Here is a 24025-nt window from a genome sequence, read left to right on the forward strand (position 1 = left end):
TGGGGGCTCGTCTCAGCCGGCGGCATTTCAGAGCAGCCTGTGAACACGTCTGGCTCCCCAGGGGACTGGAAATTCCCAGAGCACGAGAGCAACTCACTCATTCTCTGCTCCCGCGTCCCCGCACTCAGCACAGCACTTCACCGCACTCGGAGGAGTCTCCGTGCACATCGGATGGGTGGACGGGTGGATGGAAAGATGGCGGATGGAGGGATGGTGGATGCAGGGATGAATGGACGGACCAATGGACAAATAGGTAGATGAATGGACAGATGGATAGGTGAATAGATGGATGAGTGGATAGAAGGATGGAAAGATGGATGGATGGACAGAGGATAGGATGGGTGGATGAATGGATGGGTGGAAAGATGGATGGACGGACAGATGGATGGACGGACAGATGGATGATGGACAGACGGGTGGATGACTGGATGGATGTATGAATGGATGGGTGGAAAGCTGGATGGATGGATGGACAGATGGATGGATGTATGAATGGATGGGTGGAAGGATGGATGGATGGACAGACAGATGGATGGATGGACAGACGGATGGAAGACTGGATGGATGTATGAATGGATGGGTGGAAAGATGGATGGATGGATGGACAGATGGATGGATGGACAGATGGATGGATGTATGAATGGATGGGTGGAAGGATGGATGGATGGACGGACAGATGGATGGATGGACAGACGGATGGATGACTGGATGGATGTATGAATGGATGGGTGGAAAGATGGATGAGCAGATGAATGGACGGGTGGAAAGCTGGATGGATGGATGGACAGATGGATGGATGGACAGATGGATGGATGTATGAATGGATGGGTGGAAGGATGGATGGATGGACGGACAGATGGATGGATGACTGGATGGATGTATGAATGGATGGGTGGAAAGATGGATGGATGGATGGACAGATGGATGGATGGACAGACGGATGGATGTATGAATGGATGGGTGGAAGGATGGATGGATGGACAGAGGATAGGATGGGTGGAAAGATGGATGGACGGACAGATGGATGATGGACAGACGGGTGGATGACTGGATGGATGTATGAATGGATGGGTGGAAAGCTGGATGGATGGATGGACAGGTGAATGGATGAGTAGCTGGACAGTTATTATCCCACTCCCTTTTCCTCTCTCGTGTCATCACATTAGCCTGATAAAACCAGTAAGATCCAGCTCTGCCCACTGTACTCCATGGCCCACACCGCGGGAGAAAAACAGAAGATCACCCTGAACGATTCACTTAAGTTCACTGACTCCTGATAGAAGCAGGCCTGGCATTGCCACTCAGCTGTCGCTCAGCTCTGGGTGACCAGTTAACTTACCCTCCTCAACCCTCCCTTCTCCGCTACCCTCGCTCTTGGCGATACACGTCCACACTCACCTGTTGGCCTGCCTGCCTCATGTCCTAGAGCCCAGCCCTTCTCACCAACACGTGCTCACGGTTCTGGTGACCCACGGCAATCCCTCCCGTGACCGGGATGGGAGAACCCCCTGGACCCTGCAGCCTCGTCAGCCTACACCCCCGATTCACTGCTTCCCCACAGAGTCTCTTGAGTGAGCCGCCTGGACCTCTGGCTCCCAGTCCCTCTACTCCCACACTTTCTCAGCCCCACTCCCAACTGGCTTTCCCGGCACCGTTTCCCGAAACCACCTTCGTCAAGGTTCCCACGTCTGCCACGCTGAAAGCCTCGCTGGGCCTCATCCCTCAGCAGCACTGGAGGTGCTGACCGCTCCTCTCTCCAGAGACACTGTCCTCTCTCGGTCTGGTCAAGCCACACTCTGTTCGTTCCCTGGCTTCGTTGGAAGTTCCTTCTACATCTGCGTTACTGTCTCCTTCCCTCTCCCCAACCTGTAGATGCTAGAGGCCCCCAAAGCCCAGTCCTTGGACCCTCTCTTCTGTGGCTATCTTCACTACCTCAAGGTTCTGTCTCAATTTTAAAATAGCAGCTGTATGTGGGCCAACCCCAAGTTCTATCTCCATCCCGGGCTCTTCCCCACAATTCTGCGGTCTGCACGCCTCATACGCACGAGTCGAGCTTGACCTCCCCCTCCCCATGGTCCCCATCAAACTGCCCCTCTTGAGGTCTTCCGCATCTCAGGAAACACCCCTGCCCACAGGCCAGGGCTCAGCCCTACACCTGGGGTGACACCTTTCTGTCCACTGCAAACGATCAAGCAGGAAGTCCTGTCGGCTGCACCTTCAACACGTGCCCAGAATCCAACCACCTTGACCAACTCACCGCTCCCACCTGGGTCCGGCCCCCACGACGTTCCCGTCTCCCTGCTTCTGCCCCCGCCCCTACAGTCCGTCCTCTCCGAGTAAAATCCAGAGTTCCGACGTGGCCCGTTGGCCCTGCCTGACCTGGACCCCCTAATCTTGGGTCCTCACGTCCTGCTTCACCGTCCTCGCTTGTTCTCTACTGGTCACAAGGGTCCCTGCTGTCCCTTAAACATCCAGTTCTGGCCTCAAGGAATTTGCACTGGCTGTTCCTTCCGCAGGGACGCCGTTCCCCGCACACCCCATGGAGGTCTCCCCTCCTTCAGGGTCACGTTCTCAGGGAAGTCCCCGCTTTGCACTCCCCATCCCCCAACCTGGCTTTGCCCTTCTCTGTCTCAGAGTCCCGACATGGCCATCATGCACGGTCTGCCTCCCGCCCCAGGACGTCGTCTCCAGGCAGACTTCACCTGTTGCCGAATCATCTCCTGCACCCAGAGCGTGAGGACACACAGTAGGACTGTGACAGAGGCGCACCTTGGGGACGAGCGAACGTGTCGTGACAGCAGTCACCAACAGAGCTAAGTGTGCCCCCAGTGCCACTGCACGGAGTCCCCACAACAAGCCTGGGGGCCGGGCTCCGTGGGAAAGTGGGGGGCGGACAGCCTGGGCCGTGCTCCGCATCTCACGTTCTCAATTCTGCGGGGTGGGTATTTCGATCGCCACTTTTACAGAGAGGGAGTGGAGGCACGGAGGCAGAGACCAGGGCACCCGCCGGGGGTTCCGGAGCAGGTGAGGACACAGAGCCCTCCCGTCCCACACCCTCCGCTGCACGCGTGCTCACTCCAGATGCGAGGGGGGGGCGGCCCGAGGCGAGTCTGCAGGCGGAGGGTGGTGGCCTGCCCGGTGCTGGGCTGGAACCCGCCCCCTTCCAGCTGCTGCCGGCTCACGAGGGCACGAGTGCCAACCCGGAACATCGTTTTCCGACTCCTCGTTTGGTGACCTCACCTTGGCAGTGTGAGATCGGCCAGGGTCTGTCCCCGGAGAGCTGGCTGTTGAGACCCTGGGGCCCACGTCCCGGCAGAGAAGGGGTACCGAGCATGACCGTCTGCAAAGCCAGAGTTAAGCGCGGCCCGAGCAGCTTCACGGAGCCCCTCCTCTGGGCCTGCGTTTGAACCGGAACCGGAACGAGGTGCAGGCTTCTGGCCCAGCAGGAGCCAGCCACGCGCAGAAGACACTACCAGAGGCTGGATGGAAGGTGAGAAGTTCCAGAAAGATCGATGTTCCTGCATCTGGCAAAGGGGAGCCGAGGGGAGCAGATGTCCCGTGTGGCTGGCCTTGAGGGTGGGGCCGGGGCTCTGTGAGTGACTTCACCTCTGTCCGCCATCTGTCCAGCCAGCCTGGCTCTCCCCTCGCCCGAGAGGTGACAAGCGTGGGCCGCACCTGTGCCCTCTGGTGTCCGCCCACAGGAGAGCGCGTCCGGGGTATTTAGTCCCTGGCTCCCTCCCCGGGAGGCTGTCTCGGGCTGGCTGTGACCTGGGCCAAGGGGGCCTGGACCTCCTCTGGAGGGTGACCCTCCCTCCTCCTCGGGTCCACTGGCTGCTCCCTCCTCACCCCCTCCCGAGGTGGCGGCGGCTCGGTCACCGTCAGCGCTGGGGTCCTGCGTGCTCCCCGGCACGCCCCCTCTGTCCACGCTCCCGACACTGCTGGAAACAGTCTCACGTGGAATTTCCCCACGGCGAGGGAGGGAACCAGCTACTCCCTCCTGGATCCTGATGACGTGCTAGTCCAGGAAGGGCTCCCCCTGCTGAAGGACCAGGCAGGCATCTCTACAGGGAGGTGGGTCCTCTCGAGGACGCCTCGCAGCTGAACTGCCTGGTCTTGGCCCCTGCTCCCCGAGGGGCTGCCCGTGGCACCAGGATCCTCAGCTGCTAAGTGACACCAGGCTCAGCCTTACCTCTTGGTCTGTGGAAGAGGACGGCGTCCTGTCTGCCTGGAGGCAGGGGCTGGGAGGGAGGATCCTTCATCTTTAGGATCTAGAGCTAAGGTCCCCCCAGGTATCTCTGCCCATCCCACTGGCCCAAAGCATCCTCCGCCCCAGCCCGAATTCCCAGGTCCCCCGGCCGGTGCGTTCCCGTCCTGCTGGGGTGAAGGTCCCCGTGCGTGTGAACAGATGGACTGGTGGGATGCTTGGGGAGCAGGGTCGTTGGGGGAAGGGGAAGGGGTCAGTAGCAGCCAATGGCACCCCCCCCCCCTCGCCCCCCGGACCTTCTCTCTGCAGTCCCTCTGGCTCCTCCGCTCACAGTCCCTCCAGGACAATCAGGCTAATTGCCTCTTGGACTCCTCACCCCAGGAAGGAGGGCGCCGCAGGCCCCGGGCCCGCAGGCCAGGCTGCGGCCGGGAGACTGGCGGCACAGGCTGGGCAATGAGCCATTTCTCCACCCCTGGGCAAAGCTGGCTCCCAGACAGGGCGGAGGAGGGGGCGAGGCAGAATGGCAGAATGGCCCTGGCGTGGACCAAACTATTAGGGCGTAACGTGCCCACCCCACTCTGCACCACGGCCCCCTGCCCGTCAGGTGTCGGACCCCCACCCTCACAGCCGTGCCACGCACACCCGTATGTCCCCAAGTCACCAGCGTCTGCTGAGCTCCACTGCCTGCCTGGCACCAGGGCACATCCCGGTGGCGAGCAGGGCCTGCCCTTGGGGCCCTGCAAACTCAGTGACTTCCTGGTGACCTAAGAGTTGGGGGTCACAAGCTACGCTTCATAGAGGGGACCCTGCGGCCACAGGCCACGTGACGAGCGAGCAGGAGGCCTGGGGCACTCGCAGTGTGGAGGTGGACATGGCAGAGGCCAGCGGGGAAGCGGGCAGGGGACCGGGTCTTGGAGATGTCTCTGCACATGTGGCTGGAACCACAACGGGACAGACCGACGTCAACTTCCCAAGCCCCGGCCACAGCCTGCTCATCCAGAGGCACGCGGCATGGGACGATTCCCAGGACCAGGAAAATAGGAGGGCTGGTTTCCAGAGGACACCTGTCCAGAGAGCCCTTTGTGAGCACTCCTGGCCTGTCCCCTGGCTCCCCTGAGAGAGGAGAAGAGTCAGGCTGGGGCTGGCCTCCGGGAGGCAGGAAGTAGCACCCAGTCTCAGGGGCCTCCAGTGACAACTGAGCCAGGGGACCTCACGGCTCTGACCTCCCAGCCTGGAGGTGGGATGGCCCTGTGTCCCCCGCCCTCCGGCCCCCAACCCAGGCCCGCACACGTGAGGCGGTGGCCCCATCTCTGACCGCGGGCGTCACCCAACCTGCCCGCCGGGCAAACTGGGACCCTCCCGTCTCCGCCTCCCTGCCAGGCGCCCGCACTGGGTTCTGCTCGCTACCAACGCGAAGGCTCCTTCGGTCTTGGAACAGCTCTGCCAGAAAGCTTCTCCACACACTGAGCTGAAGCCTGCCTTCTGGAAACTTCCACCCAGCACCCGGCTCAGCCTCGGGGCCTGCACCCCTGCAGTCCACGGACTCACACTCCCGTGGCTGACGCTCCAAGGAGCGGAGAATCCACATGGCTACACCTGCCACTGTTCCCGGGGCACGTCCAGGAACGTGCTGTGGTTGCTCCCGTCTTACGGGTGAGAGAAGGCAGGCGAGCAGCCGTGCCTGAACCCAGGCCGGTGTCCTGGACTGTCGCCACGGCTACAGCACCTTCCCTTTCCCAGGTGCAGGGGGGTCTGGTATGGGGGCCACAGGAGGGAGCATCACGGAGCAAGGGGATCACTCGGGACAATGCCATGAACCGTGGGAAAGCATCCGGACGCTCAGGGTGGGTGACAGACAGGAAAGGGGTGGAGAAGAGCGTCCCTCGGGGCATAGAGGAAAATCACTAACACATTTCGTTGTCTTCTCGGAGGGGACCTTCCTGTTTTCTTAATGTGCCAATCACGGGAAAGTGAAGTTTTGGGGAAAAAGACGACGAAAGTATGGGGAGGCACGGGAACGAAGCCGGGTGCAGGATGATGTCAAGGGGACAGGTGCCCACTGACTCTCGTCCTGGCAAGCCCCCGCGCCAGGACTCTTTTAGCATTCCTGCCACCACGATGCTTGGTTCTGGCAGAGACGTCCTGCCGTGATTCAAAGAGCACTGGGCAGGAGTATCTGCTTTTCTGGATATTTCCAAGGATGGTGGAGCCCGGCCCTGCCTTCAGGGACAACCGGGATCTCAGAAAGGGACCTTGGAGGATGTTCTACCCGCTCGGCTGAGGAGGAAGTCGGCAGCGGAGAGGTGGTGAATGCAGGCGGGGCGGGAGGGTGAGCTATGGAGAGCAGGAACACCACTGCCGGATACGCACGAGGACCCACCGGCTGCCAGGTTCTGGGTGCCTGGGGCACACCAGTGAGCACGGGCCGTCTCCGGGAGCAGACACCCCTGTGGAGGCCCCCTGGGCATTAGCTAAATTTGAAATGCATGATGCGATTTTCAGGGGCAGCCAATTAGCGTCTCCATGGCGGTTGACTCAGGTTAACCTTCCCATCCTGGGCCGCCAACTGAGAGCAGGGGCCTGGCCCGGAGGCGGAGGCGGCTGGTGACTCACAGAGGGGCTCCCCACGCACACGGCGGGGGGGGGCACAGAAATGGAAATAAACAGTCCCAACAGCGATCCCAGGGAGAAAGGGCTGCTCCAGGATTCAGCCGGGGCCACTGGCACGGGGGCCAAGGGGGTGGACAGCCGCAGCACACAGCTTTCTCCCTCGCAGGTTCTTGCCCTCTGACTCAGTTGCATCCTTAGCCCAAAACAGGCCATCTTCATGGCTCACGGGCTTCTGACCCCAACTTTTGGGGCTCAGGCACTGGCAGGAGAGCATCCTTGCCAGGTGGGAACAGAGGCACTCCAGCCAGCCCAGGCACCCCGGGAAAGCCGGGTCCTAGCAGTGAGAGGGTGAGCCTGGGAGCCCTGGGGGGCAGGCCCAGCCCCCATCTCCTGCCGAGACCCCACCGGGCCCCCTTGCACCCCATCCAGCAGATTCACAGCAGAGGCTTCGCTCCTGGACACGCTCATGCCTCCCTCCCCAAGTTCAAGATGCTATTCCAGAGGTGTGCGGTGGGAGGCAGTGGTGGGGAGTCCTTGCTGGTGAGCACCTTAAGGCCAGAGACTTCGGGGTGAGGGTTGTCTAAGCAGGACGTGCTGGGGCACGCCTCAGGGCACAGCTGGGCTGCTATCACAGAACAGGCAACCCGGATGGGCAGGGTGATGCCTTAGCATTCTAGAATTCTATTCCAGAACATTCTAGAATCTCCGCGGTAAGGGTTGGGGGGAGGGTGTGGAGCTCCAGACCAGGAGAGCCCTGAGGGCCTGAGCTCTTCACGAGGAAGTGAGCCCCTGACACAGTTCAGCAAGTGCTTGGTAAATGCTCAGTAACGCGGGGGATTGTGGGAGTGACAGCCACTGGTCGAGGGTTTTCGAGAGCCCGGCACTGGGCTCAGGAGTAACAACGTGCTATTTCGTGTGACGGTCAGGCGACCTGTGAGCTGGCCTCCTCCAGAAGTTGCCTGCCCGCGTGCACACAGCCAGCTGGGATCCGGGCCCAGGCCCGGCTGACTCGGAGCCACTGGACGCTGCCGGGCCGGCACGGACTGTCGTCTGAATAGGAGCAGAAGGGGGTGTGCCCTCCACCCACTGCCCGGAAGAGGGTCGAAGGCCCGTGGTGCTCGTTCCCCGTCCCAAGACTCGGGAGGCCTGTTCTGCCGCTCGCTGATCCTGCTTCGCTGACACCATTCTAACCGAGCCGCCGGCCAGGGTTTCCTGAGCCCGTCCTGAGAGCCCACCTCCGGGCTGGACGCTTCCCTCTGGTGCTCAGAGGGCTCAGCCCCGGGCCCTCCCGTCCCCACCTCGGTCTTAGCAACTGGCTCTGTGGTGGGTGCGTGTGGTCGGGGGGGGGGGGGGGAGCCCTGCTCTGTGGCGTCTACGGTTTCCGTGGTGGAAAACTACCAGCAAGAAGCGTCTGAACGCGGGGCTTGCGGGGACGACTCCAGAGACCCTGGGGCGGGAGAGGGGGCCGCCCCGGTCGGGCTCCCGATTCACCTCCCTGGTCTGAGCAAGAGGAGGTGTGGGAGGGCCAGGGACACGGTGCTACGTGTGACGGGGCTCTGCGCAGGGCTGGGGCAGGGGCTGCTGGGAGACCAGTGGTCGGCGGGCCGGGGAGGGCGGGGGGGCAGCGCTGCTTGCTGGGTGGGAGGCTGGGGGCACGAATCCACCTGAGCGACCGCTCCCCCCACCGCTCCATCCAACTCGTCTGTGCCCTGGCAGCTGCTTTCGTGTCTTTTATTAATTAGGGCTGTCGGATGGCGCATCATACTCCACGTCATCGCATTCAGGGACCGTTAGGCTGGCTCTCGGCGGCCTCTCCTCCTTCCCTCCTTCCTTCTCCGCGAGGGGTCTGGTGCCCAGGCCGCCCCGATGCCCCAGGACGCGCAGGACGCACCATGTGTCTGCTCCCGCCCCCGGGACCGGGAGAGACTTCGGGGGAAAGGCAGGCAGAGCCCCCACAGATGGGCAGGACCCTGACGCACTGGCAAGTTTACAACCTGGAGTCCGGCTACGCCCCTGGGCGACTCGGCGTGGGCCTTGCTGCGTTCCTGCTGGCCCCGCCACCTGCCCTCCACTCCACCAAAATCACGGGTCTCCCCCCCCCCCCCACACCCAATTTGTGTCTCCTCGTCCTGTGTCCACAGCCTCTCATTTCCCAGTAGGGCCTCAAGCCTCTGCCTTATTGGCGCTTTGGAGGCTGCAGGTGGGCGATGGGGCCAGGTCACCCCGAAACCTGCGAGGTCTGAGTGAGGAGCCCTACCCCCAACCGCACAGAACACATGAGGCTTACGTGGGGGCCCAGCCTGGATTCCCCATGAGCCCTCAGCACGAGCGCCGGTGCCCCCCACCCCCCGAGGCGTCCCGGGCACCCTGCCTCCGAGGCTGGGAGGCCTGGAGACGTTTGTTCTAGTCTCCCCGCCATGGCCCGGTTTCTGCGCGTTCGCCATAAAAGCTGGTGGTGCCGGCCAGAGCGAACGCGGTGCCGGAGCGGGATGCGGCCGGGCCAGCCTGGCGTCTGCAAAGCAGCTCCGAGGGTGCCCCGTGTGCCCCTTGCCGTGTGTGTGCGCTCAGTGCAAGCTCCGTGTGCCCTGTGAGTGTGCCGGGCGCGCCCCGCGTGCTGTCCGGGGCACCTGCTCTCATGGACAGAAAAGTACCCCACCAGACTCCTGTCTCCCCGCTGAGCCGCGGGCACGGCCCCACCCACAAATGGGGCTGCAGGCCCAGGCCGTGAGCACTGCCCGAGAACCTGGCCGCCACCGGCAGAAACCGCAGGTCCTTCCCGGTGTACACGCCAGTGGTGATCCCTGGGCTCACCCCAACTCCAGCAGCTAGGGTGGCGAGCACAAGCGGCCCTGGGCCTGCTTATTTGACGCGGCAGAAAAGAGGCCGCGGATAGGGCGTCATGGTTTTCTCTCTTTTGCTAAGTGTATTTCAACGAAGGGTTTTCCCTGTAAACCCGTGTGGTTGTAGGCATGTAAGACCATCTTGTGACAAGGGGTCCCGGTGCCTCAACAGATGCTCAGGGGCTCCAAGAACAAGGAACTGAGAACTTCTGGTCCTGATGGACCCCCGATGGGGCCAAGAGGTGCCACACCTCCACTCCCTGGAATGGAGCTGGCCCCTCGGCCAGAGCCCGCGGCCGCTCAGCCCAGACTCAGCCCCAACCCGCTCGGCGGAAAAGCCCCAGGCGAGGGGACGGATTTTCGCGCGATTAAGCCGTAATTCCCTCCAAGCCCACTGCATACAAATCATAAATAATGTGGCTCCGTAAATCCCTTCTCCCCTCAGCTACACCTCCACCAGGCTCCCCCTCCTGCCTGGGGAAATCAGCGAGGAGCCGTCTGGCTGATGGGGCTTGGAAAGCAGAGAGCGAGAGGTGGGTGGGGGTGGGGGGGGTTGCTGGGAAGCAGGTTCACCCCGGATTGTCCGTCAAGTCAGGAGGAAACACCACCCACCGGTCTCAACTCCTGGGTCTGTGCAGACCTCGGGGCTGCTGGGCTGGGCAGGGACCGCCCAGGTGGGGTCTCCGCGGGAGGGCAGGCAGTGGGGGCCCGAGCACTGCGGCAGGTGTCGGCCAGGGAGCTGAGAGACTGCCCCCAGCGAGCATCCGACTTCACGCACGCCCCCGGGGCTCTGCTGTGCTCTGAACCCGCAGCTTTGTGTGTGTACGTGTGTGGGCATGCGCCACGAAGAGCCATCTGCAGGCGCCGGGTGCTCCCCCGTGGGGACAGGTGGGGGGTCTCTCGGTCTACAGGAGACTGTGCATGAGGCCAGATCGCCAGGCATGCCAGGGCTGCTGGGGGCAGAACTGGGGGGTACCGTCCGTCACCTTCGCGGAGCCTCCCCCTCCCGCCCCCACCAGGCACTGGGAGAGCAAAGCCTTCTGGGCACAGGGACCCTCTTCAGATTGCACAGGTGTAGGGACAAAAACACCTACTAGAAGGTGCTGTGTCCGCTGTCCCTCCCCGTTTCACTGGTGAGAACAGTGGGTGAGCACCCTACACCCCTGTCCTCCAAGCGTTCAAACACCTCCTCTGGGAAGCCTTCCAAGCCTAACCCCGTGATCTCCACTCTCAGCGGACACCAGGCTCCTACTCAGTGGGGTGGAGAGAACACTGTCTGGGCCAAAGCTCCCTGCCGGGGCCTGGTGAAGACAAACCTATAGGACAGCTGACAAGGTGACCCCCAGAAGGAGGACCACCGACAACCCCCCCCGCCCCCCCCCCCCCCCCCCCGAGAACACATTAACAAGTGTCTGCGTGCGGTCCCCGGGCCACTCCCCTTGACAGTGCGGGGCATCTGGCTCTGCGCCCCTAGGGACAGCCCTCTGCATCCACAGCGGCATCCCTGTGCCTGTTCCCTGCATATTCATTAAGCGAAATTGGCATTATTAATGGCCCGTGGTCTTCATCTAGCAAGTGGAACAAGATATTAAGCACGGTGGCCCAGACATGAGGTGGGCAGTTGGGGTGTGGATGGAGGGTGGGTGGGTGGCTGGGAGGGGGTGGTGGGCAAGACCCTTCCTTGGGTGTAGCCCAGGGTCTGTGCCCAGTGGCCTCGGGTCCTAGACACCCCCCTCGCCCTCCCACGTGCCCTCTCTTAGCTTCTGTGAGCTCGGGGAAGGCAGACTCAAATGAAAATTGGCAAAATGTAATTAGGAAGGTAAATTTCCTGGCAACAAAGATTACATAATACGCCCCGCAGTCAAACACACGCCGGGGGGGGGGGGGGGTCTGGTTTGAGGATTGTGGTTCATCCGCGGTTGGGGTAATTCGCATCGTGACCCTTCTTCCATGGCGACGTGTGGGAGTTGGGGGTCGGTGCAGTGTCTCCGGGAGGGGGGATGTGGTGGGGACAGAACCCGTGGGGGCTCGTGCCTGGTCACGCGTGGCCACACACGGCAGGTTACGTGGCTCTTTACGGCTGGACACAGGGAGGTCCTGGAAGTGACGTCAGCAGACCAGCAGCGTCGCGTGGCCTGGAGCAGCTACGAATGCAGATTCTCACCCTCCTGCCCTGCCGACTCAGAATCCGTGACCCAGGAGAATCGCCACTGCGGATCACAAACCCCACACGTCCCACAGAAGGGACCCTCCGTCTCCGTCGGTGCCCTGACCGAGCTCGAGCCTGACCTGCTGGGCCTGCTGGTCCCCAGCTGGGGTCTGCTGGCCTGAGCTGATGCTCTGCAGAGCAGGGAGGAGTTTCCAGGCCAGCACACGGCGGAGCGGACCCTGGACGAGTCCTGTGCTCTGCTGGAGGCACTGTTTCCCCTAGAGACGCGAGGTCCGGGTCCCGGTGACCCGGAGCTGGGGAGGGGGCACTCCCACCCCCTGGGTCTGGGCAGCCACTTGCTTGGCAGCGGCTGTGGGCGGGCACCAGCTCTGCCAGAACAGAGTAGGTCTGGAACAGGTGCCCAGGGAAGAGCATAGGGTGCGGGGCTTGCTCGTGAGTCCCAGGCCACCCTCGAGGAAAAGGGGGCAGAGCCCGAGGAGGCAGCAGGGATTCCGCCAGATTCGGGAGGGGCTCTGAGTGTCCTCTTCTGAGAATTATGCGGGTGTGACCCCACCTGACCCTGTAGACGGCGAGGTGGGGACCCTTGGCACATCCAGAGGAGGACCGGAGGCCTCCAGGGCCCTGACTCCCTGAGGTCGTGGGTGCGTGGGTGGCGCATCGTGGTCCACCGTCCAGGCCCTCGGGGGCAGCATCTCCCCTTCACCTGTTTGCACCTCTGAGCATCTCTTCTGCCCACAGCCTCGTGACAGGGCCGCCCAGCGCAGCTCAACGTGTCCCAGGCCTCTGCCTCTCTTACTCAAGCTCTGTTCACCGGGCAGCTGGACGTGGGGAACCTGCGGGGACAGCGCCCACAGTGCCGTCACCCGAGAGTGGTGCCCTGTGAGTCAGGTGCTTCCCGGGACACAGCTGCCCCAGGCCAGGGCCATTCTCCCCACAGCCCTGACCCCCAGGGCACGATTCTCTACACACACTTCAACTCAGGGACTCTCCCAGGGGCCCTGGGATGGCCTTGAGCGGCCTGGGCCCTGTATGCCCAGCCCCAGGCCTCCGAACCCTGCCCCTCCGTCCCCTCACGTCCCCAGAGGTGCCACGTGCCCTGTTCTGCGTGCCAGCGGTCAGGCCACGGAGACCCATCCACGGCCGCGCCCACTCTCCCTCGTGCACGCACCGTACCCATGCCCGCAGCTGCACGCACCCCTACTCCCCAGGCACATCTCCCGCACAGCCGGGAGCACGGCTTCTCAGCCCCGGCATTGCTGGTGCCCTCTGCTGTGGGGCCATTCTGGGTGCCCCAGAGTGTTTCACAGCATCCCTGCGCTCCCCCCCACCCCCCAACCAAGATGCTGCCCAGTAGTGACACCCGAAGACGTCCCCAGGCGGGGGCAAGACCACCCTCGGGTCAGCGCCTCTGACCCCCGAATGCCACCCCCGGGGCGTGAACATGCGTCCAGGGGACCGTGCATACAGCACCCACCCACCCACCCACGCACACGCGTCGCGGTCCCCGGTCCACCTGCCCGGGCGCAGGCTGTCCCCAGAAGCGGTCCCGCCACCCAGGCCTCCTCGGCACCTCCCCTCCTTGCTGCTGGCGCCCGGCCCGGCCCCGGGGGCGCGCAGGGGAGGGCGCGGGCGGGCGGAGGAGGCAGGCCGGCTTCTCTTCCCGTTTGGCGCCTGGCTCATGGAAGAGGCAAGCCTGGATCCAATCTTCGGCTGATTAAATGTCCCTCATTAATGAGTTTCTTTAATTAATGAAGTTTTTGGGTCTGCTTCACTTGCTTTATTCCAGCCACACTCTGCCTCCTCAGCACAAGAGGGGCCGTTTCCTCCCGGGTAATTGAGGGAGCGCGGCCGTTCCTGCCGACGCTGCACTTTGCTGATTGCGCCTGTCAACTCGGGGCTGACAACTCCATCTTTAAACATTTCTTCTCCAGAAGCCGCGTGCACATGCGTGCTCGCACACGCGGCTGGGGGCACAGCCCCGCACCCCCCCCACTGCCGCGGGCACAGCCACGCGGGCACCCGGCGCTTCGCGCTCCCACGGGCGGCGGCGCCTGCACACGCGTGCACCTGAGCACCCCGTGTGAGTGTGTCACACACCTGGCTGGCGCACGCACACGGCACACGCACCGCTCACACACACGTTCACGTCTCCCACGCACACTGCACGCGCACCCAAACCCTAGCGAGCAGGTGTCAGGACGACCCCTCCCGCCCCCCCACGGGAGAAGAGCCAGCCGGGGTGCCCGGCGCACCGGACGACCACGTCCCCGGGTCCACCGTTTGTCCAAGTGGCCCTGCCTGGCTGCCTACCCCACTGTGACCAGGCGCCAGCTCTGGGCTTCGGGGCCCAGAAGGATGATTTACTCCCTTTCATTGGCTCATGAAAAGCTCTCTGAATTAAAAACATTTATCTTCTGCTGCTGACGAGGACGCCGGACTCCACACCCACGAGGCTGGGCAGTCAGGGGCCACTGTGCCACAGCCGGGGAGGGGGGCGAACAGCCAGGGAGGGGGGAGGGGGGACAGCCCGTCCTTCCGACTCCTCTACGGGTGGGACAGGACAGGGCAGTTCTTTAGGACCAGGACCTGATCCTGACCACCAGCTGAGAGAAGCAGACGTTCCCACAGGCGCAGAGGGGACCCCTGGGACCACGTGCCAGCCTGGAGAGGCTGTGGCCAGGGCGGGACGGAGCGCTGCAGAGACATGCCCGGGGGGGAAGTCACACCGCCTGTGTCTGGCAAGGATGTCTTACCGACTCATCATTCCAGCTGCACAAAGTGGGTGTCACTATCCCCACGGTACTGATAAGGAAGCCGAATAAAGTGCCACGGTCCCCCTGCTGGCAAGGGACAGGGCAGGCTCTGAGTGTAGCTCTGCCAGGGTCCCCGGCACGCTCTCCAAGTTCCGTGCCCCTGCCAGGCTTCTCTGCCCTGGAGGGTCCTGGCATCCTCGAGGACGGCGCTGGCCACCCGGCTCTGATGGCCACACACAGGTCGTCCGCCTACCAGAACCTTCCCGCCTGCTAGTAGGTTCCTCAGTCTCTGTTTCTCAGACGAGGAAACGGGCTGGGGCGTCATCCGGGTTACGCACGGCAGGGCCTCCCGTCTCTGTGCCCCGGGCCAGTCTCATCCCACCCCTCTGAGCCCCAGGCGCCGGCCCTGGAGGGTGAAGCCCAAGCAAAGCCATGCCAAGCCCCTCCCGCGGCTTCTCCAGGAACCCCCAGAGCCAGCGTGGAGCCTACCCGCCAGCCGGGTGCCAGCCACGCGTCTGTTTCCAGATGCCCGTGTGCACCATCGGTGGTGCACGTTCACCTACCTTAGCTGTAAAGCTCACAACGGCCCTGGGAATATTACCATCCTCATTTTTGCAGATGGGGAAACTGAGGCTCAAAGAGGCAGGGCTGAGGTCCCACGGCTCCCAGAGGCACGGTGCAGCAGACACCAGCCCACCCACGGCCCACGCCATTTTCCCTGGACCAGCACTTTCCAGGTCGTGTGCTATGGAACTTTAGGCTTCTGGAATGTTCTAGAGGACGCCCCAGTGGGAAAGAGAGGAGTTTAACTGATGTGTTTAATTGCGTAGAACCTGCTGTCTCCCACACTGCCCTGACCCAGAATTCTTTTCCCGCCCAAGGCCTACCCAAGGCAGGGGTCTTGGGGAACCACAGACAGACACCATGCTGAGTGGGGCTGGGGGCGGCTGGCCATGGCTGGCAAAGGGTCCTTCTAGGCAATGCTGAGGGCCTTCAGCTGAGTGATACAGGACCCCAGGACCCCCCACCTCCTGGGTAGTGGGAGCTGCAACCATGCTGAGGGCCAGGAGGACAGAGGGAGGGACCAAGGCAGTGAAGGAAGGGTTCTGGAGTGAGTCAGGCCCTGGACACTTCCCGGTGCCCAGCTGCATCCAGCTGGGACGTAGCTCTGAACTCGGGGTGTGGGGGACCCCAGGGCCCGGCAGGGTGGCTCAAATCAGCCGTGAATGCAGACAAAAACAGGGGCCTGGCAAGACAGGATGAGACTCACAGGATGAGACTGTGAGTCCCCAGAATAGCGACCACTGGGGGGCTGGGTAGGCTTGGGAGGGGACAGACACTCTGTTCTTCAGTGACACGTAAGGAGAATTAGACGCATCTTCCACTGGTGTAACGAGAATCGTAACAAAACGAAAAACCCAAGCAAGACAGGGAAGCTGGAGTCAGGGCCATTGAAGGCTTCAGCGCAGAAAGCTGTGGCCAGCTGGGAGCCCCGTCTGCCCCCAGGAGTCACCTGGAGAGCAGAGCCAAGGAGGCCACAGGCTGGAGCACAGGCAAAGGACCTGCCTGGGGGGCCAAAAGGGTGTCTCCCGGAGCCTCTGCTTCTGAACTTGCAATCACATCACAAGCAGCCAGGGTTGGGTTTCTTTTTACAGACACTCAGAGATGGTGAGTATGGGGCCTGAGGTCACACAGCAAACCAGTAGGTGGGGGTCAGGAAGGAAGAACAAACAGGAGGGCTGGGCATTCTGAGGTCCAAATATATGCATATATAAAATACATATTTACGTATAAATATTTAATAAATATATAGAAAATATAGTCATGCCCCTGTGTCCAGCAGTCCTGTGTAGCTGAGGGTCCCTCGCCGCTCCTGGCTTCTGTTTCCTTGTTGTAAGACAGGTATGGGAACAGAGCCTGGGCAGGTTGTGTTAATGCAGGCAGGTGGACAGCACAGTGCTGTGTGACCTGAGGGCCCCAAACTCTGAGCCGAGCTGCAGAAAATGAGCGTGTTTATTAACAATCCCGCGGCCCAGATGCCCCAGGGAGCTTTGGAGAACCGGCTCTGTCTCCCCCTACCTGACCTCAGAGGAAGAAGGAGGATGGCAGGGACCAGCCAGAAGGGAGCTCCTAAGAAAGGGGGGGCCCCTGGGGCCCAGGCTCTTGCCCTGGTGTCTTTGAGTCTGCGGGGAGAGCGGGAGGGAAACCGGTAGGGTTCTTCCCCTTACGATGCTTTGAGATACTGTCTGCATCAAGGGGGATTAAATACTGCAGGTTTTAACGAGCCACACGGAACGCACAACCTCGTGCCATAAATAAAGACAGATTTGCCACGGTGGTGCCTTCACTGAACAAAGTCCCCCCGTGCACCTCTTTTGTAGTTATTCCCAAATTTGGTGAAGGGTGAGCCCCTCCCCGGCCCCCTGACTCTGTCATCTCCCCCACGAAGGGAGTGGAGGCCAGGGAGCCGGGAGCGCTGGGCCGGGGTGTGGGGGCCGCACTGTCCGGGGAGCTGGACGGGGTCTCGCGGTGGTTCATTATGACTGAGATCACACTGAAAAATCAATCTTTAATTGAACGTATTCTTTGAACCGGCCCTGTTGCCCATGGCTGAACACTGATGAGATTTCTATTCGAAGGTGCCCCTTCGCTGTGGATGCCCCTTCCCCACCCTGCCGACCACAGCAGGGCTGACCAGGCCAGGGGATCGCCCCTCGCTGGGGCCGTAACCTCACCGCGGTGGGCTTCTGAGGGCAAGGTGGCCTCGAGCAGGTGGGAAGGGGGCTGGCAGAGAGCCTGCTTCTCCACGCACACTGGCCCGAGGTGGGGGGTGACTCACGCCTGGGGCTCTCACGAAGTGGGCGCGGGGGTGTCGGGGTCTGGGCTCTCTGGGGGGAGGGGCAGACCTGAGGATGGGAGACGAGAGGGTCCCAGGGAGGGCTGCCCCCTCCCCGGCACCCCTGCACCGGGCCCTTCCTGATGTTTCACGGGGTCCAGTCCCGGGGACAACATGACACAGGAGGTGGACACGGGACAGGGGGGTGGGGCATGGGGCACGACCTGGAGCGAAGGGGTCCCGTCCCCGTACTCTTGCCTGCACACCTCCCACCGCCAGTGGGCGAAAGAGGACACAATTCCCCCAACTTTGTCTTCCGGGGGGGAAGGGGGCTCTGAGGTGCCCCTGGGGTGGGGTCGCTCCGCCTGCGCCGTGGAGAGCCCCACATCCGCGAGAAGGGACCCTCACCTGACCTGCACTGGGCTTACCCTGCTCTCTGTGCACGCTGGCCTCTGCCCTGCACAGGCTGCCTAGAGCTCACCCCGGCCTGTGGGCGCAGCATCTGGGTCACCCGGGACTCTGGCCTTTAACTGTGCTGTCCTGGGGAGGGGGGGGGGGTGTGTGTCCTACGAACTGGGTCTCAGGTGCCTCTTTTGCCTTCTCCCAGTGACCGATGTTCTTCTCCACTTCCTAGCCACTGCTGGGTGGGCCCGGCCACAGCCTGGGGTTTCCTCTCGGACATGTTGCCATCTTGACCTCACAGAGCTGGTCCCAGATGCGGGCCGGGCCTCAGCGGCCAGAGCCGGGGTCCTCTCGCACCAGGGACACCTCCGTTCCAGCCCACAGGGGACCCGCTCAGCCTGGCGACCGACTCACAGCCAGGCACGGGGGCTCACCAGGGACGGGAAACGGGGGTGGTCACCCTCCAGCACAAGCCCCTGCTGGGAAGCCACGGCCAACTTTGAAAGGCAGTGGTCCCCTGAGCCCCTCCTGTGGGAAGTTCCCTATGCTTAGTGTCCGAGGACCCGACCCACGGCTCCTGGGCCCACTGCCAGGCACACAGCACAGGGCGCTCCCCAGGGTCCCGTGGGACTGTCCACCCACCCGGACGGACGGTCTGCCTGCGCGCCGGCCCCATCCCTCCACCCAAGGACAGTCACGAGGGGAGGCTGGACCACCAGACACCTCGTGAGATTCGAGGCCTGGCTGGCCCACACCTGGGGAAGGAGAGCAGGCTGCCCGTGGCTCGTTCTGCTCACGACACCCCTTGTCGCTAAGTGACAGGGCCTGGCTGAGCCTGCTCCCTGGACAGAAAGAGCAGTCAGGGAGTGCTAAGTGTGCAGGAGGGCGCAGGCCCCTCTCCCTGTGCTTCTCGGCCAGGCCGGGCCCGCAAGCCTGGTCCATAAAATGGGGAGGGGAGCTGCTGTCTGCCCACCTCCGAGCTGTTACCGGGCTCTGAGGCAGGAGATGAGCCCATCTGGCACTCTACGAAGCAGGTGGATCCGGAATAACCCCTCGGGGCTCTGAGCAGAGCATCGCTGAACACAGCCTGGAGCCCTGAGGGGCTACCTGTCCCAGTACAGTGGGGGAAACACGCAGACGGCTGCGGGAAGCGGCTCAGAAACCCACAGCGTGCGTGGGGCGGGGGCACAGATCCTGTCTGCCAAGCTCCGAGCGTGGGCAGGGCCCCAGCACAGAAGCTGCCGTCTCACCCCTGAAGCTTCATCCGCCTCCGCCGAGGTCTTGCTGAGAATCTGATTCCGCGGCGTGGGGCAGCCCTGACCTTCTGCATTTCAGACAAGCTCCCAGCTGTCTGTGCGTGGACTGGGGGGGGGGGGGGTTCTCAAACGTGGTTGCACACACTGAAATCACCTTGGAGGTTTTTTTTAAAAAAATGCCAGTGCCTGCATCCCACCCCTGGGGGCTCTGGTGTCTTTGGTTTGGGGTGCAGCCCAGACATAGGGGTTTTAAAGGCTGCCTAGGGGATTCTCAGGTGCAACTGAGCTTGAGAAGCACTGGCTTGGACAACGACTGGCTGGAGGTGGCCTTGTGGGCACGGACTCCTCAGCCCCAGCCCTCAGCCGCCCTGCCTCCTGCAAGCAGGGCCCGGATACTCCCTCCTCGGGGCCCGCAGAGGCCTGCTCGGCACCGGCCCTCCATGGGGTGGTGGCCAGAGATGCTCGGCCCCCACCTTCCCGTTTGTCTTGGGCCAGGTGTGGTTTGGGGACGCCCGTCTAGGCCCCTGTCACCTGGGCTTGCCCTCCTATCACGTTAGCTCGGGTCACCACTGACATGTGGGGCTGAGTCATCCTCTGTGTTGAGGGGTGTCCTGGGCACTACAGGGGGTTGAGCAGCACCCCTGGCCCCCAGCACCAGCCCCCGCTCCCCCCCACCCCAGATGCCAGCAGCATCCCCGAACTACAGAAACCTCAGCTCTCAGGGTGTCGACAGATGTCCCCTGCGGGCACAGTTGGAAAGCTGTAAACAGCTGCTTTCACTTGGTACCTGGGTCCACGACCACAGGGGACCCCGTGCTGAAGCAGAGCAGTAAACCCAGTCTGGGGACACTTGGTGACTCGGCCCTCAATGGCACGGCTGGACTTAAACTCAGGATCCAGGGCCTGGCCCCCCATCAGCTTTAGGCTCTGGCTGAGCCCCCACTCTTCCCGTCCCAGAGTTGTCGTGCCTCAAAATCAGGCCCTTGGTAAGTGACCGCCTGCTTCCGGGCATAGCCCTTTGGTGCCCAGCTGTTTGCAGAGCAGACGGCCTGTCTCATGCCCAACGGGGGGACAGCAGAGGGGTCTCCAGACCCCTCCCCCACCAGCAGGCAATTGCGATCCTCAGGCCCACTCCCTGGCCGGGAGGGGGCGTCGATCCCAGCACCGACACGCGGCGTGGGCGGGTCTGCTCGCAGGGTGACCGCTGGTGTGTGTGTGTGTGTGTGACAGCATCTGGCACTGAGCCGGGGCACCTCAGCATGTGGATAGGGCCCAGTGCGGCTGCCGTCCCCAAGTCCCAGGCTCTCCTGGCGAAGGTCCCCAGGGGCAGTCCCGGCCCCTCCCTCAGCGGGGAGGGCTCGTTCTAAGGGTCATGCTGCTCGCCGACATCTGGTGTGTGAGAGCAGCCGTGCCGGGATGCAGTGGGCTCCTCCCCTCCCAGCTCTCTCTCCCCACATAGAAGGGAGCAGGCGGGCAGTGCCCCCAGCGCAGCGGGCAGACCTTGCTGCCAGCCGCGGGGCAGGGCGTGAGGCATCAGTGCCACCGTCCCCTCCGCTTTTAGTGAAGTGCGATCAACACGGGCCCCTGTCTGGCTCCCGGACACACCCGGTGGCCTGAGCCTTTGCTTCTGATCTTTTACAGAGGAAATGAGCCAAAGCCGAAAACTGGCGCGTGAGCGGGAGGCCTCGCCCCCCCACCCCGGTCACCCCGGTCACCCCAGGCCCGGCGCCCAGCGATGGGCTCGCGCCTGCCGTCTGACTGTGGACATCAGTGCCAGCGCACATCCAACCTGAACCAAGAACCTGGACACGTCTCCACCCTCGGAGACAGGAAGGCCCACGTCAGCAGCGGCTGTGGTCACGGACGGCGGTGGGGGGGGTGCGGCAGCGGCGGCCGCGGGTTTGGTGGAAACAACCAGGCGCGTTGGGATCTGGGACCACAAGGGGGAGGGCAATGTGTGCGTGGCCTTTCAGAGAAACAAGGACCTCGGGTCGGTGCCGACTTCTGCAGATGCCTCGGGTGGATTCACAACCCTGTTTCGACCCACATCGGCCCGTGCAGCCCATTTCACAGGAGGGGAGGCCGAGGCGCACAGGCGACGAGCAACTTGCAAACGTCAGGGCTGTGATCTGTAACCCAAGCGGGGAAGAGGCTGGCCCCCAACCTGGGGTCCTGGGGCTACCGGAGGGCGGTTGGCCCAGGATGGCGGGGTGTTCGGGGCCAGGCCACGAGCCAGCCCCCTCCAACCCTGCCGTGAGCCGGCCGGGGGGGGGGGCCCCCCCACCTGCTCCCCGTGCTCCCTGCCCAGGCTCCTGGCTGGGCAGCCTGTGACGAGGCGGCAGCTGGTCCTGAGCTCTGACAAGTGCCTTCGATCTGGCCCCTCTTCTCATGCTAATGATCGTCAACACGCGGCAGAGGCTGCGAACGGGAAGAAAATTACTTCCTGTAAAGGAATTGACTGATCCCCATCATTTCTCAAGGAATCACTGACCTGTGAATATTTCATTACCCAAAATGCTGCACCATCCATACCAAGCAGTTGTCGCTGCGGCTCGGGTGGGAGCCGGGCCGGGGCCCGGGGTGGACACGGCTGTGCGTGAGCCTGCGGCCCAGGTGCCGGGCAGTGTCTGTGGCTCACACCTCCACCCACCCTGTCACCTGGATCTGCCTCCTCGCCCGGGACGCCGGGGCTCATCCTGGGCCGGGGGAGGGATGGGGGCCCAGGACGGGACGCCAGGGCGACGCGGCTGTTCTCGGCCCGGGAGCCGTGGCCACCAAGGCTCCTCTCCCCACGTGTGCCTGGAGTTCCGGACGTCCCGGCCGTGCCGCCCCGCAGATCTGGAGTCCAGTCTCCTGCCGGGGTCCCTGCGGAGCCTCACAACTGCACCGCCTCACTCAGAAGTTCCTTCCAGGTCTCAGGCTGGTCTGGGTCTGGACGTTTCTAGAAGCTAATGCTGTCCTGCTCTCTGCTGCTGTGGCCCGGGGGATGGGAGCTGAGCTAACACCGCAGACCTGCAGACCCTACAGCGAAACTGCTCACCCAGAGGATGCTGAGACGAGGGTGGGGCCACCGGAGGGGAGGAAACATGTGCCGCACGGCCCAGCGGTGGCTCACATCCTGCCTCTGCCCCTCGGCCGCTGGACCCCTTCTGGGGGCTGCCTAGCCCCTCTGGGCTATCACTGCCTAGTCCCCAAACAAGACTACCTGACAGGTGGCTGAGGGGGAAATCTAGCCACGGTCACCGACGTGAGCAAGGAGTCGGCCAACTGCAGGCGATCATTAACGCAAGACTGTCCCGGGAGCTCAGACTCAGGGGTCTGAGCCGTCCCCAAAGGCGCTTCCGGCACCTTCCAAGGGTCTGTGCGGTTAAGTCTGAACTCTCTCCAGAGGACAGCAAAGGCTGAGACCCGCCCTTCCTCCCCCGCCGTGCCACGGAATTGGCTCCATGGTGGGCGGAGGGAGACAGTCTGGGGTTTTCTCCAGGAATGTAAGAGGCCGGAACACAATTCTTTCAAGAAACACTAATAATAAAACCCCCGTGCTGCCCTGGGCTTTGGGGGCATGAGGCTCAAATACCCAGCCTGATGACAGGCCACCTTTAAGCTGACAGAGACCTTCCAGGGCCTTGAGGGTCCCGCGGCCCCGAGAGAGAGAGACTCCAGCCGGCTGCCAGGGAATGTGACGGCTTCGTTATTATTGCTGGAGTCACACTGGGGATGGTGTTTCCAAATTAGCGAACGCAGGGAAGGAGGTGGAAACATCCATCTGGGATTAGTAGAGCATGGGAGGCAGCTTCACGGCCCCTCCCTGGCTCGGTCCAGCTGTAGGGAGCCGGGATGCCGGGGGTGGGGGAGCTGGCGGGGAGGAGGGGGCAGGTGCAGGCTGGGCTCAGGTCTGGCCCAGCCCCCCACACCCTCTTGGCGGCTGCGAGGAGGACCCTCCCCGCACCTCACCTCACTTGCTCGGTGTGAAGACAGAGGGCCAGTCCTGGGGGAGGGAGGGGGCTGGATGGGACAGGGCTTGGCTGCAGCAGGAGGGACTCAGGCTGGCTGCACGGAGCTGGAGGCAGCGAGGCGTGTGAGGTGCTGGGAAGTGTGACTTGGGGGCGTCGGCGGAAAATTCCTCCCGCGGGACCACACACACAGGCCTCCCTCCCCGCCAGCCGGGGCAGTGCCGATGCCCTCTGGGGGTGGCCTGAGTGCTTGCTGGAGGCTTCGCCCACCCCGATGCGCCCCCAACCCCGAGACACTGCGTGGGGTCGGGCTGCTCCCCGGGAGAGGCCAGCCCTGCAGGGCGAACGGGGTGGTGGCTCGGCCGCCACCCACCATCGGGCATCTCTGCAGGCCAGGAGCAAGGGGACAGAGGCGGGCAGCCGGCTCCTTGCAAGCAGAACGTTCCTGCCTGTATTAGGGACTCCTGTTACGTGCCGGGGGAAGCAGGGGTACAGGGCACGTTGGCTTGGGGGCAGACAAAAAGGGGCCCCCGGGAACTTGGTGGCCTCTGGGGGAGGGGTGGCCAGGACCAGCCCTTACGGTCAGGATAAGAGAGTCTGAGGTGAATTTGGAGCAACAGCCACAGCCCGGGGACACCGAGGCACGGGGTCTGCAGAGGTTCCTGGCTGGAGCGTCCAGGGTGTCTCGGCTAGGGCAGGGCACTCACTCTGCTCAAGGGACAGAACGGGGCTGCTGTGGCCCCTGCACATCTGGGCATCGAGGACACAGGCAGGCGGAGGTGGGGGCAGGGCCAGGGGCGGGGGGCGGGGTGAGGCGGGAGGGAGAAGCCCGGGAGGAGGGCTGCCGGAGACAGGGGGCAGGGGGCAGGCAGGAGAGGTGGGGCCTGGCTCTTTCAGTTTGGGGCACACGGTGTCGGCCCCCAAGCCACTCCATCTTCCCTCCCGTTCACCCGAGACAGGTTCCCCGGCCCAAACGGCAGCTCCTTGGGCGACTCAACAAC

At 63.3% G+C, this 24025-nt stretch overlaps 1 protein-coding gene and 1 long non-coding RNA gene across 10 annotated transcripts in view; one reads left to right on the forward strand and one right to left on the reverse strand.

Annotated features, from left to right (window-relative positions):
• RBFOX3 (RNA binding fox-1 homolog 3) overlaps window positions 1–24025 on the reverse strand; it is a 452855-nt gene that overhangs the window by 24488 nt on the left and 404342 nt on the right. The window lies entirely within an intron of this gene.
• Window positions 1022–5985, forward strand: LOC123604081. The gene is made up of 3 exons (XR_006715212.1): window positions 1022–2817; window positions 2967–3264; window positions 5975–5985. It is a non-coding gene; the product is annotated as an uncharacterized LOC123604081 (long non-coding RNA).

This window comes from Leopardus geoffroyi, chromosome E1 (genome assembly GCF_018350155.1).
Source record: "Leopardus geoffroyi isolate Oge1 chromosome E1, O.geoffroyi_Oge1_pat1.0, whole genome shotgun sequence".
Classification (NCBI taxonomy): Eukaryota; Metazoa; Chordata; class Mammalia; order Carnivora; family Felidae; genus Leopardus; species Leopardus geoffroyi.